Consider the following 12,368-nt stretch of genomic DNA (forward strand, 5'->3'; position numbering starts at 1 on the left):
TTCCGCTCACGCCCCAACATCGTGCAGCCCGCCTCCAGTGGTGTCGCGACAGGCGTGAATGGAGGGACGAATGGAGACGTGTCGTCTTCAGCGATGAGAGTCGCTTCTGCCTTGGTGCCAATGATGGTCGTATGCGTGTTTGGCGCCGTGCAGGTGAGCGCCACAATCAGGACTGCATACGACCGAGGCACACAGGGCCAACACCCGGCATCATGGTGTGGGGAGCGATCTCCTACACTGGCCGTACACCACTGGTGATCGTCGAGGGGACACTGAATAGTGCACGGTACATCCAAACCGTCATCGAACCCATCGTTCTACTATTTGCTAGACCGGCAAGGGAACTTGCTGTTCCAACAGGACAATGCACGTCCGCATGTATCCCGTGCCACCCAACGTGCTCTAGAAGGTGTAAGTCAACTACCCTGGCCAGCAAGATCTCCGGATCTGTCCCCCATTGAGCATGTTTGGGACTGGATGAAGCGTCGTCTCACGCGGTCTGCACGTCCAGCACGAACGCTGGTCCAACTGAGGCGCCAGGTGGAAATGGCATGGCAAGCCGTTCCACAGGACTACATCCAGCATCTCTACGATCGTCTCCATGGGAGAATAGCAGCCTGCATTGCTGCGAAAGGTGGATATACACTGTACTAGTGCCGACATTGTGCATGCTCTGTTGCCTGTGTCTATGTGCCTGTGGTTCTGTCAGTGAGATCATGTGATGTATCTGACCCCAGGAATGTGTCAATAAAGTTTCCCCTTCCTGGGACAATGAATTCACAGTGTTCTTATTTCAATTTCCAGGAGTGTATATAGGATGGTCCATCGATCGTGACCGGGCCAAATGTCTCAGGAAATAAGCGTCAAACGAAAAAACTACAAAGAACGAAACTTGTCTAGCTTGAAGTGGGAAACCAGATGGCGCTATGGTTGGCTCGATAGATGGCGCTGCCATAGATCAAACGGATATCAACTGCGTTTTTTTATATAGGAACCCCCATTTTTATTTCATATTCGTGTAGTAGGTAAAGAAATATGAATGTTGAAATTGGACCACTTTTTTCGCTTTGTGATAGATGGTGCTGTAATAGTAACAAACATATGGTTCACAATTTTAGACGAACAGTTGGTAACAGGTACGTTTTTTAAATTAAAATATAGAACGTAGGTACGTTTGAACATTTTATTTCGGTTGTTCCAATTCGATACATGTACCTTTGTGAACTTATCATTTCTGAGAACGCATGCTGTTACAGCGTGATTACCTGTAAATACCACATTAATGCAATAAATGCTCAAAATGATGTCCGTCAACCTCAGTGCATTTGGCAATACGTGTAACGACATTCCTCTCAACAGCGAGTAGTTCGCCTTACGTAATGTTCGCATATGCATTGACAATGCGCTGACGCATATTGCCAGGCGTTGTAGGTGGATCACGATAGCAAAGATCCTTTAAATTTCCCCACAGAAAGAAATGCGGGGACGTCGGATCCGGTGAACGTGCGGGCCATGGTGTGGTGCTTTGACGACTAATCCACTTGTCATGAAATATGCTATTCAATACCGCTTCAACCGCACGCGAGCTATGTGCCGGACATCCATCAAACTCTAAGTACATCGGCATTCTGTCATGCAGTAAAACATCTTGTAGTAACATCGGTAGAAGATTACGTAAGAAATCAGCATACATTGTACCATTTAGATTACCATCTATAAAATGGGGGCCAGTTATCCTTCCTCCCATAATGCCGCACCATGCATTAACCCGCCAAGGTCGCTGATGTTCCACTTGTCGCAGCCATCGTGGATTTTCCGTTGCCCAATAGTGCATATAATGCCGGTTTACGTTACCGCTGTTGGTGAATGACGCTTCGTCGCTAAATAGAACGCGTGCAAAAAATCTGTCATCGTCCCGTAATGTCTCTTGTTCCCAGTGGTAGAATTGTACACGACGTTCAAAGACGTCGCCGTGCAATTTCTGCTGCATAGAAATACGGTAAGGGTGCAATCGATGTTGATGTAGCATTCTCAAGATCGACGTTGAGATTCCCGATTCTCGCGCAATTCGTCTGCTACTGATGTGTGGATTAGCCGCGACAGCAGCTAAAAAACCTACTTGGCCATCATCATTTGTTGCAGGTCGTGGTTTACGTATCACATGTGGCTGAACACTTCCTGTTTCCTTAAATAACGTAACTGTTCGGCGAACGGTCCGGACACTTGGATGATGTCCAGGATAGCGAGCAGCATACATAGCACACGCCCATTGGGCATTTTGATCACAATAGCCACGATATTGACCTTTTCCGCAATTGGTAAACGGTCAATTTTAACACGCTTGCAGCAGCTTAGTACACTGCTCTACAGCCTACAGACTTTTATTTTAAAGAACGGAAGAAGATAAGAAACAAGAAAAACAGGCGATAAAACGGTAACGTCAAGTGTAAAATGGCGGAAAAATGCGGAAAGTTAAAACTGAAAGCAAAAGGGGTTGGCAACGTTAAGAAAAGACACAGGAATCAGACAAGTAACTTAGTAGACAGACAATTAAAAAACAACGGCGACAGTCTGGTTTCTGTTCGCAAGAGATAAAAGGCACACCCAACGACAGTATGATGGCCGTTCAGAACACGCGGAATGTTGCGTGATACCACGTACTTATACGTTTGTGACTATACAGCGCCATCTATCACAAAGCGAAAAAAGTGGTCCAACTAAAACATTCATATATCTTTACGTACTCCACGAATATGTAATAAAAAATGGGGGTTCCTATTTTTAAAAAACGCAGTTGATATCCGTTTGACCTATGGCAGCGCCATCTAGCGGGCCAACGATAGCGCCATCTGGTTTCCCCCTTCAAGGTAGACGAGTTTCGTTCTATGTAGTTTTTTCGTTTGATACTTATTTCGTGAGATATTTGGCCCGTTCACTATCAATGGACCACCCTTTATATATAAAAATTACCAAACTCCAAATACCGTGTGGCCTCTTTGCCATTTTTCCGACTTACAGTAAAAAATGTCCGTTTCAGTTCATGGCGTAAACTTGGTATGGCAGCTAGTGAGTATATAGGACCTAAGACGAGGAAAGTTACAGCGGAGTTGAGAACTTTCCGCGACAAGTGGACTGTGAGCAATTTTTTTTTTCGTGGAACATAAAACAAAACCCATATGTCTGTTATGCAATTAATCTCTCTCGGTTCCTAACGAATACAACATCAAACGGCATTACGAGACTACACATGCAGTTATGTTTGATAAGAACAAGAAACAATTTCGACAACGCCAGGCACACGACTTAAAAAGAAGACTTCCTGTTCAACGGCAGATATTTACAAGGACGAATTCAGAGTCAGCAGCCGGCCGAAGTGGCCGTGCGGTTAAAGGCGCTGCAGTCTGGAACCGCAAGACCGCTACAGTCGCAGGTTCGAATCCTGCCTCGGGCATGGATGTTTGTGATGTCCTTAGGTTAGTTAGGTTTAACTAGTTCTAAGTTCTAGGGGACTAATGACCTCAGCAGTTGAGTCCCATAGTGCTCAGAGCCATTTGAACCATCAGAGTCAGCATGCTATGTGAAAGCGAGCTATGCAGTAGCTCTGATACTTGCAAAGGAAAGAATCAAAGCCACATTCAGATGACGAAATGGTTAAGGAATGCTAAGAGACTGTCGTATAAATAGTGTGTCTACATCTAGATCTACATCTACCTCTACGTGATTACTCTGCTATTCACTATAAAGTGCCTGGCAGAGGGTTCAATGAACCACCTTCAAGCTGCCTCTCTACCGTTCCACTCTCGAACGGCACGCGGGAAAAACGAGCACTTAAATTTTTCTGTGCGAGCCCTGATTTCTCTTATTTTATCGTGATGATCATTTGTCCCTATGTAAGTGGGTGGCAACAGAATGTTTCCGCAATCGGAGGAGAAAACTGGTGACTGAAATTTCATGAGAAGATCCTGTCACAACGAAAAACGCCTTTGTTTTAATGATTGCCACTCCAATTCACGTATCATGTCTGTGACACTATCTCCCTATTTCGCGATAATACAAAAAGAGCTGCCATTCTTTGTACTTTTTCGATGTCTTCGTCAGTCCCACCTGACGCAGATCCCGCACCGCACAGCAATACTCCAGAATAGGGCGGACAAGCGTGGTGCAAGCAGTCTGTTTAGTAGACCTGTTGCACCTTCTAAATGTTCTGCCAATGAATCACAGTCTTTTGTTTGCTCTATCCACAATATTATCTATGTGATCGTTCCAACTTAGGTTATTTGTAATTGTAATCCCTAAGTATTTAGTAAGATTAGATGGGTAGATCACATAACTAATGAGGAGGTATTTGATAGAATTGGGGAGAAGAGGATTTTGTGGCACAACTTGACTAGAAGAAGGGATCGGTTGGTAGGGCATATTCTAAGGCATCACGGGATCGCCAATTTAGTATTGGAGGGCAGCGTGGAGGGTAAAAATCGTAGAGGAAGACCAAGAGATGAATACACTAAGCAGATTCAGAAGGATGTAGGCTGCAGCACGTACTGGGAGATGAAGCAGCTTGCACAGGATAGAGTAGCATGGAGAGCTGCATCAAACCAGTCTCTGGACTGAAGACCACAACAACAAGAAGTATTTAGTTGAATTTACAGCCTTCAGATTTGTGTGACTTATCGCGTAATCGAAATTTAGCTGATTTCTTTTAGTACTCATGTGAATAACTTCATACTTTTTTTTTTATTCTGGACAAATTGCCACTTTTGACACCATACATATTTCTTATCTAAATCTTTTTGCAAGTCGCTGTGATCATCTGATGTCTTTACAAGACGGTAAATGACAGCATCATCTGCAAACAATCTAAGTCGGCTCCTCATATTGTCTCCTATGTCGTTAATATAGATCAGGAACAATAGAGGGCCTATAACACTTTCTTGGGGAACGCCGGATATTACTTCTGTCTGTCCAGAAAAGAAAAAGGATTTCTCAAGGATCAGCCTGTCTCGTCAAACTATTACTACACGTGTGGACGACATTGGAAGACAAATTGAAGATAATTTAACAAATCGTGCATCTGAGTTTATATTTTATTCTCTAGCTTTGGATGAATGCGCAGATGTCGCGGATAACGCCCACGTGGTGGGAGAGATGTTGATGGCCATTCTAATAAAACAGAAGAATTAGCGGCATCGTTTCCACTTAAGAATACCACGAAGTAACGAGCTTTGTTGGAAGCAGTTATTTTGCCATTAAGTCATTTTTCGTTAAAACTTAACAACCTATCGTGACTAACAACGGATGGAGCTCCAGCAATGGCTGGGAAACACGATGGTTTGGTTCAGTTGATTGAAAATGAGGCTCGCAAAGTTGGCAGTTCGTCGATGTTAAACTCTCATTGCATTATCAAGTCGAAAGGATTGAATCGCCGTCAGTTCCAAGAATTCCTGAAGTTTTTGGATTAAGAGCATGAGAACATTTCTTATTATACAGAAGTGGGGTTGCTTACCCGAGCGAAAAGTTTGAAAAGAGTGTTTTATTTGGAACAAGAAATACAATCATTTTTTTGAAAGTAAAACAAAGAATCTCCCGGAGCTCGAAGATAAAGGATAGCATTCCGACTTTGCGTTCTTGGTCGACATAACTAGCCTCCTAAGTTATGTTAATACTCGCCTCCAAGGAAAAGATCGGCTGATTAATGTCATGCATGATCTTATTTCCGCATTCCAAATGAAACTTGGGCTTTGGGAACAACAGTTACGAACAAAAACTTTACACTTTTCCTACACATCAAAGAAATCGGACGTCAGTCAGGCGGCAGTGATTAAAAACGCTTCTTTGATATCTGTCTCGAAATACTACTTGGAAAAACCATTTCAAGATTTTAAAAACACATCGTCTGCTTGTTTATGTATTTTCTATGCCATTCTGCGTAGAAATGAGTTTACTACCGTCTGGCTGAGAAAAGCATTGTGATGCACAGCTGAAAGAGAAATTTAATCAGGTTGGTTTGGAAGAGTTCTATAAAAGATATTTGGACAAGAAGAAATATCCAGCGTTTTACAAATATGCTATAAAAATGATTTTATTAGTTGAAAACATTCACGTGTGTGAAGAGATTTTTAGCCTGATGAGTTACATCAGATCACAAATGAGAACATGAATTACTGAAGTTCATCTGGAAAACTGTTTGCATATAGCAACAACTTCAGCTGACATCAACACTGACTCAATTACATAAGTCACATAAAGCCAAACACCCCACTAATATTATATTTAATTAATTAAATTGTATAATAAATCTTCTTTCATAAGATTTGTTTGAAAATAGATATTTTTTTCTTGTTTTCGTTCAGAAAACAAAAATTCAAAATGCGGCCAACGGGGAAATCTCCTCTCAAAAATTTGGCTCGCCTACCGAAAAGGTTGGCCACCCCTGCTTTAGAGCGTTGTGACACTCCACGACTGATACAAAGACGTAACAGAAGTACTGTTTAAGATTCATAAATATTTTTTCCAAGAGGAATATCTATCGCAGTGGACATGGTGACAAATGGAAGTTCGTGTCCACTGTGATATTACCTTTCCTCAGCCAGCTAAGCGTAGAACCCTGCTTAACATTTCTCCATTAATTGGAGAAATGTAGGCATCCTCCTCCACTTACACTACTCCTTCCTCTCACAAAATGTGCTTTTTTCGGCGTTAACAATATTGATCCTATCTAAAGTGAAAAGCCTACATGGATGCCTTCTCCTCAAATACTATTCGCTTTTCTATAACGTTGGGTATAATGAGCAATTTTGGGTGAGAGGACGCATGATGGTTTGGAGCAGTTGGATACGTTGCGACTGATAGCTTGACGGAAGAGGAGTTGTGTTTATGGTTCAGAAGTATTTTACAAGCGGCGTATGAATCGTAGAAGACGTGGTGACAAACGAAATTTCCTGTTCAGTGAGCCTCCTACCAATCATCAAATGTTCCTTCGTGGGCCACGACAGTAGCTTTTCCAATGGAAATTTATAGTTTAAAGTCAAATGACAATGCGAGTCATACACCTCAATTACCATACGCTTTGGTGTCATGTCCGGTGCAATGAACAGTTTTCGGTGAGAAGGGGTGTGATGATTTACAGAATTATGACACTCCACGACAGAAAGAAGGAGGCTACAGGAGTCGTGTTTATGATGAATGTAAATGTTTTACAAGATGAATATGTATCATTGTGTGCATGGAGACCAAGAAATATATTTGTATGTATATTACAGCTAATAATAAATTACAATTTCTTTTTTAGCATTGTATGCTTAAAACTATCTAAACATTGCCTCGTTAAATGCGGAAATATTATCTTCCTCTTCCCTTTACAACCCTTCCTCCTTTCACTCTGTGTGCCTTATTAGGGAATAACATTAGATTGTCCGATCTGATCTCATTGGTTAAAGGCTAATGCCAATGTGAGAGACACCTCCTGTAGCACCGTACGCCGTTGTACGGTGGGACGGGCAGTTTGGTGTGTGAAGTGAGCTGATAGCTTTCAGAATTACGACATTCCTCAGCCAATAATGGGACGTATCAGGACTCATATTTAGGGATCAGAAGTATTTTACAAGAGGAATCTTAATCGTGAAGCCCACAGCGTGAATTGGAAATTTCTGGCATCTGTGATAGTGTAGTGCCTCAAGAATTTCGGTGTAAAATTCTAGAAACACTCGGCCTTCCACCGTCGCTAACACCCGATATTTTAGGTACGAGTGCGGGAGAGTGAGAACGTTTCTACCGATCCACCTGTTTCTACGTGCAGGTCGGAAGTTTGTTATTAAAAGGGGCGAGTCACTGACGACGACGAGTTTTTGCCGCCAGCGCCACAGAAGACGTGATGAAAACTCAAGGAATAATTATGTAGTATTCTTTGATGTGTTAGTGAAAGTGATTATTGTAGAAAAAGAAAAGAAAAAAACTGACCGTATTCTTTGAACTTACTTCAAGCCTTAGCTCTGCATGAGGCAGGACTCATGTGATGTCCATAATTTAATGGATTGTTACAATCTATGATATTGTATTTATCGAGTCTGACGTTTAAAGACCTCAGTTGGCTTACCAGAGTTTACATACTTATGTGAAAAAGAGTAAATATCGCTTTGTGATGAGAGTTCAAAATATACCATGAATGAACTGAAAGTGTTCCACGAATACACAAGAATAGAGACGTAGCTTAATAAATCCTGTAATCCGCTATTGTCTTCGGAGAAGAAGCTTCTGGGAGATAGATGTAACTGATTACACAGAGAATAGGATCGGCTGCACACAATACGTAAGACAACTGCGAGAGACGTGTGAGTTTTGCACCCCAGTTGGGTGATATCCAGGGCTATTGTTTGGTGAATTATTGCACTCGTGGGCTCATAGTGGAACGTGTTAGGGTTGGAATTGGTGATTCAGATCTATTTTACAAGAGGAGTATCGTCAGGGAGCAAGTGGTTACTACTGAAAATTTGTGTCCGCTGTTTTTGTTAAATTGGAATACAGTAAATAACGCCCTCAACGATAACCCAGGCTTGATGTTTCTCCTTTATTGGGGAAATTTCGGCCTCCTCCTTCCGTTGCAGCCTTCCTTCCTCTCAAGAGTGAATATTCATCGGCAATAACAATAGCTTCTCCGATCCCAAATCATTGGTTGAAATGCCAGTGAGAATGACGTCTCCTCTAGTACCATTCGTTTTGGTGTGACGCACGTCGTGATGGGCATTTTGGGAATTCAGATGGGGTGAAGGTTTGCAGAATTGTGAAGTTCCAGGGCTGATAATGGAACGTCTCAAGACAGGTGTTTGTCTCAGAAATAAATTTCAAGTGGAACATGAATTGCGCAGCACATGGTGACAAATGAAAATTCGCGTCCACTGTAATGTGAAGCTCTAATACCTTTAGTAACATCATAAACTTTAAACGCAGCTTAAAACAGCTGTTTAATAGGTGAAATGTTGGCGTCCTTGTCCCCTTACAGCCCTCCTTCATCTCACCAAATATATTTCTTCGGCAATAACTATGGCTTCTTCGAACTGAATTCGGAGGATAAGTCAAATGCGAATGTGTCTTACACCTTCTCAGGTACCTTGCAACTTGTCGTGAATTGCGGTGTGAAGAACGGTTGAGGCTGTCAGGTGGGTTTAAGTTATTGTGAAAGTTCTGACATTCCTGAGCTGAAAGTGGGACGCCTCAGGATTCCTGTTTATCCCTCAGAACTTTTGTACAAGAGGAATATGGATCGTGCAGCACATTGTGACAAACGAAAGTTTACGTCCACTGTGATAATAAATTGGGACAGCTCCACCATCTCTCCTTCGCAGGAAAGAGAAGTGTGCTGGCGCCTTTGGAACGAGCCACCAACAACACAGCTCTGTACCGCAGTTTCCGCCATCTCTAGGCGCAGTCCGTTAGGCCTGCAGCAGCCTTTGCTGTATCGGGTGGCACCAAATCCGCCAGATATAGTGATGTTATCTCTGGCACTAGCTCGCCACCTCGAGCCTGTTCTCACTGGCACGATTTCCGCTCATCTGCCTGTTGGTCGGCCTCACAGCATGCAGTCCAGCCGCTCACCAGTCATTCAATACTGGATGTTCACAGTAATTGTTCTCTGGGCTAAGAGCCGACAGAGTAAGTTGAACCCAAAAACCCATTCGTCGCAGCACGCCCCACGTTTGTCAGACCTTACGTCTTCACATACCACATCCAACCCTCCGAGGTGCTTCGTCCATGGAGTATACGGACTCTGACATCCGTCGGTGTTACTCTACTAGGACAGACAGCAAACTCTGCTTCGAGATGTAGGAACAGTTACTACGTTTGTGTTATACTCTTATCTTCATGTCAAGACCATCTTTACTTGTATTAATTCAGAAGGTGTCTCAGCAGTATTTGCTTGAGGTACTGTGTAATAAGGTTCTACTCTTATTTCGGCTTCCTGGGGACATCTCTTCATTGTAGCGTGCATCACTTTTAACGGGATTTGACAGTATTGAATCAGAGTACCCGCTTTAACGTTCTCCGCTTCAACTTAGATTAACATTTCTCCTATACTGGAGAAATAATTGCCTCCTCCTCCTTTTACAGGCTGCATGCCTTCCTCTCACCATTTTCGGCAAAAGCACTACCTTTTTTTTATTTGGACTAATGTCACCGTGAGTGACATATCCTCAAGTATGATTCGGATTTATATGCTGTGCAGTGTGATGGACAGTGTGGGCGTTTGGTGGGGAGTTAAAGATTCTGGTGGCATATCTGGGCTGATATTGTGTTGTATTAGGTACAACTCACAACCGTTTTACAAGAGGAATATCAGTGGTGAAGGACCTAGTGGCACATGAATGTCTGTGTCAAGTGTGATATTGAATTGGAATATCTTTCTAATGTCCTCATCCTCAAACCTCGCTTAACATTTGACCTCAATTGGAGAAATAATGGCCTCCTCCTCCTGTCACGGCCCGCCTGTGTCTTGCCAAACGTATCTTCTTTAGTAAAAGGAACAGCTTTTCCTACGTGGACTCAAGGGGTTGAAGTCAAATGTGAACGTGAGCGTTTTTTCCTGAAGATGCCATACGCAATGTTGAGATGTACAGTGAGATGGGCAGCGTGGATGCGGAGGGAAAGGGAGAAGTGGTGCTACTGCATATATATCGACCATGCATTCGATTGCTGTGTGCTTACGCAATACATCACTGTTAGCAGTATATCTATAAGTAGCAGTTTGAGTCGACCTAAAGGGAGATGACCCTAAAAAACAAATTGTAGGACAAACTTATGTTAAGCTGATATTCATTGAAAGATCCACACAGGAGTTCAGATTTGTTGACTGCACGTCACTTGTACGCTTCTTCGCCTTTATTCATTAATAGGGGTCACTTAACATGTATGATTCATAAGAGATGGAGTAGATGTAACAAGCAACAGCAGGAAGAGATCGATTTGTAAGTGCACAAATACCAAAATTGCACGCTCTGTGAAGTGGTGGGAAACACATTATTTCCTGCCAAATGCTGCACCACGAGTACAAAACCAGATATATAGCACAGGAAATATAACCAGAAAAAGGTCGCGTTGACCAATAAATACGAACAAGATGGAAATATTTTTAATTTCCGTTAGGCATCCCATATAGGAGTTAAAAGAGTCTGCGACGACTTCTGGGTTGCGCTACACTTTTTAGGCCAGAAAAACCACATTTTTTCAGTTTCTCGCTTATAACTCGAAGCCGATACATCCAAAAAACACTAAATGGAAGTGAATACAATTTAGCCTGTAATGAGCTACTTAAAATCTCAAATCGGTTTATCCTTAGCCATAAGCGATCGTCGTAATTCGGCAATTTTTACCATATTGGTGGAAAAGTGATTTATGCTTATGTTCCACCGCCCTTGACTCAAGAAACGGCTACATCAAATCAGAAGTTTCATAGGTGAAAGTTGTAGCGCATCAAATTCGCCGTAAAAAGGGCTCCTAAATTTTGAAATTCATTCACTCGTTTGCAGAGATACGGATAATAACGTGAGAGTGCCGGCCACGGTGGCCGAGCTGTTCTAGGCGCTTCAGTCCGGAACCGCGCGACCGCTACGATCGCAGGTTCGAATCCTGCCTCAGGCATGGATGTGCGTGATGCCCTTGGGTTAGTTAGTTTTAAGTAGTTCTAAGTTCTAGGGGACTGATGACCACAGACGTTAAGTCCCATAGTGCTCAGAGCCATTTGAACCATTTGAATAACGTGAGAGTATACCTTGCGCTGGATCCTCATCATACTTTGTTGTAAAATCAGATTACTTCTGACACCCAAATCGCACTCATTCCTCCAAATATTGAAATTTAAGGGCAATTTAGTTAGAGGCATGTCTACCTAGGTAGTTAGCTTATTTACTACTTTAATTATTGAAGTATGTAATTTACGGTGTTTTGTGTTCATTGACTGTGTTTATGGTAATCATGCAAGGATTATGCAACAAAAGCGATAAGAAGCATAGAAAATATTCACGAGGAAACCTTAAAGGAAGTCCATTTCCTGAGGAAGAACCGAGTAGCGTCCCTACGAGGCGTGAAGTGTACAGTCAAAATGAATGTTGGACTCCTCCCTGTCAGTCCTGGTACATTCTTCCGGTCAGTCCTGTTCCACATGGAGTCACCACAATAGCTCGAGTCATACCTCGTCTCAAAACTAACCCCATCTACATTAAGTCTCTTTGATGAGGACGAAATAATGTACAAGAGAATAGGATCTCTCTAAATTGTCCAATCCAGTCAGTGTTAAAATCACGAGCAAGACGGACTTCGTCCTTGACGTTGGGTTCGCCTTACACCGATTTGTTTGGAATACTTATGAGGTGTTTTCCTCC

Source organism: Schistocerca nitens, chromosome 1 (assembly GCF_023898315.1).
Source record: "Schistocerca nitens isolate TAMUIC-IGC-003100 chromosome 1, iqSchNite1.1, whole genome shotgun sequence".
NCBI classification, from domain to species: Eukaryota; Metazoa; Arthropoda; class Insecta; order Orthoptera; family Acrididae; genus Schistocerca; species Schistocerca nitens.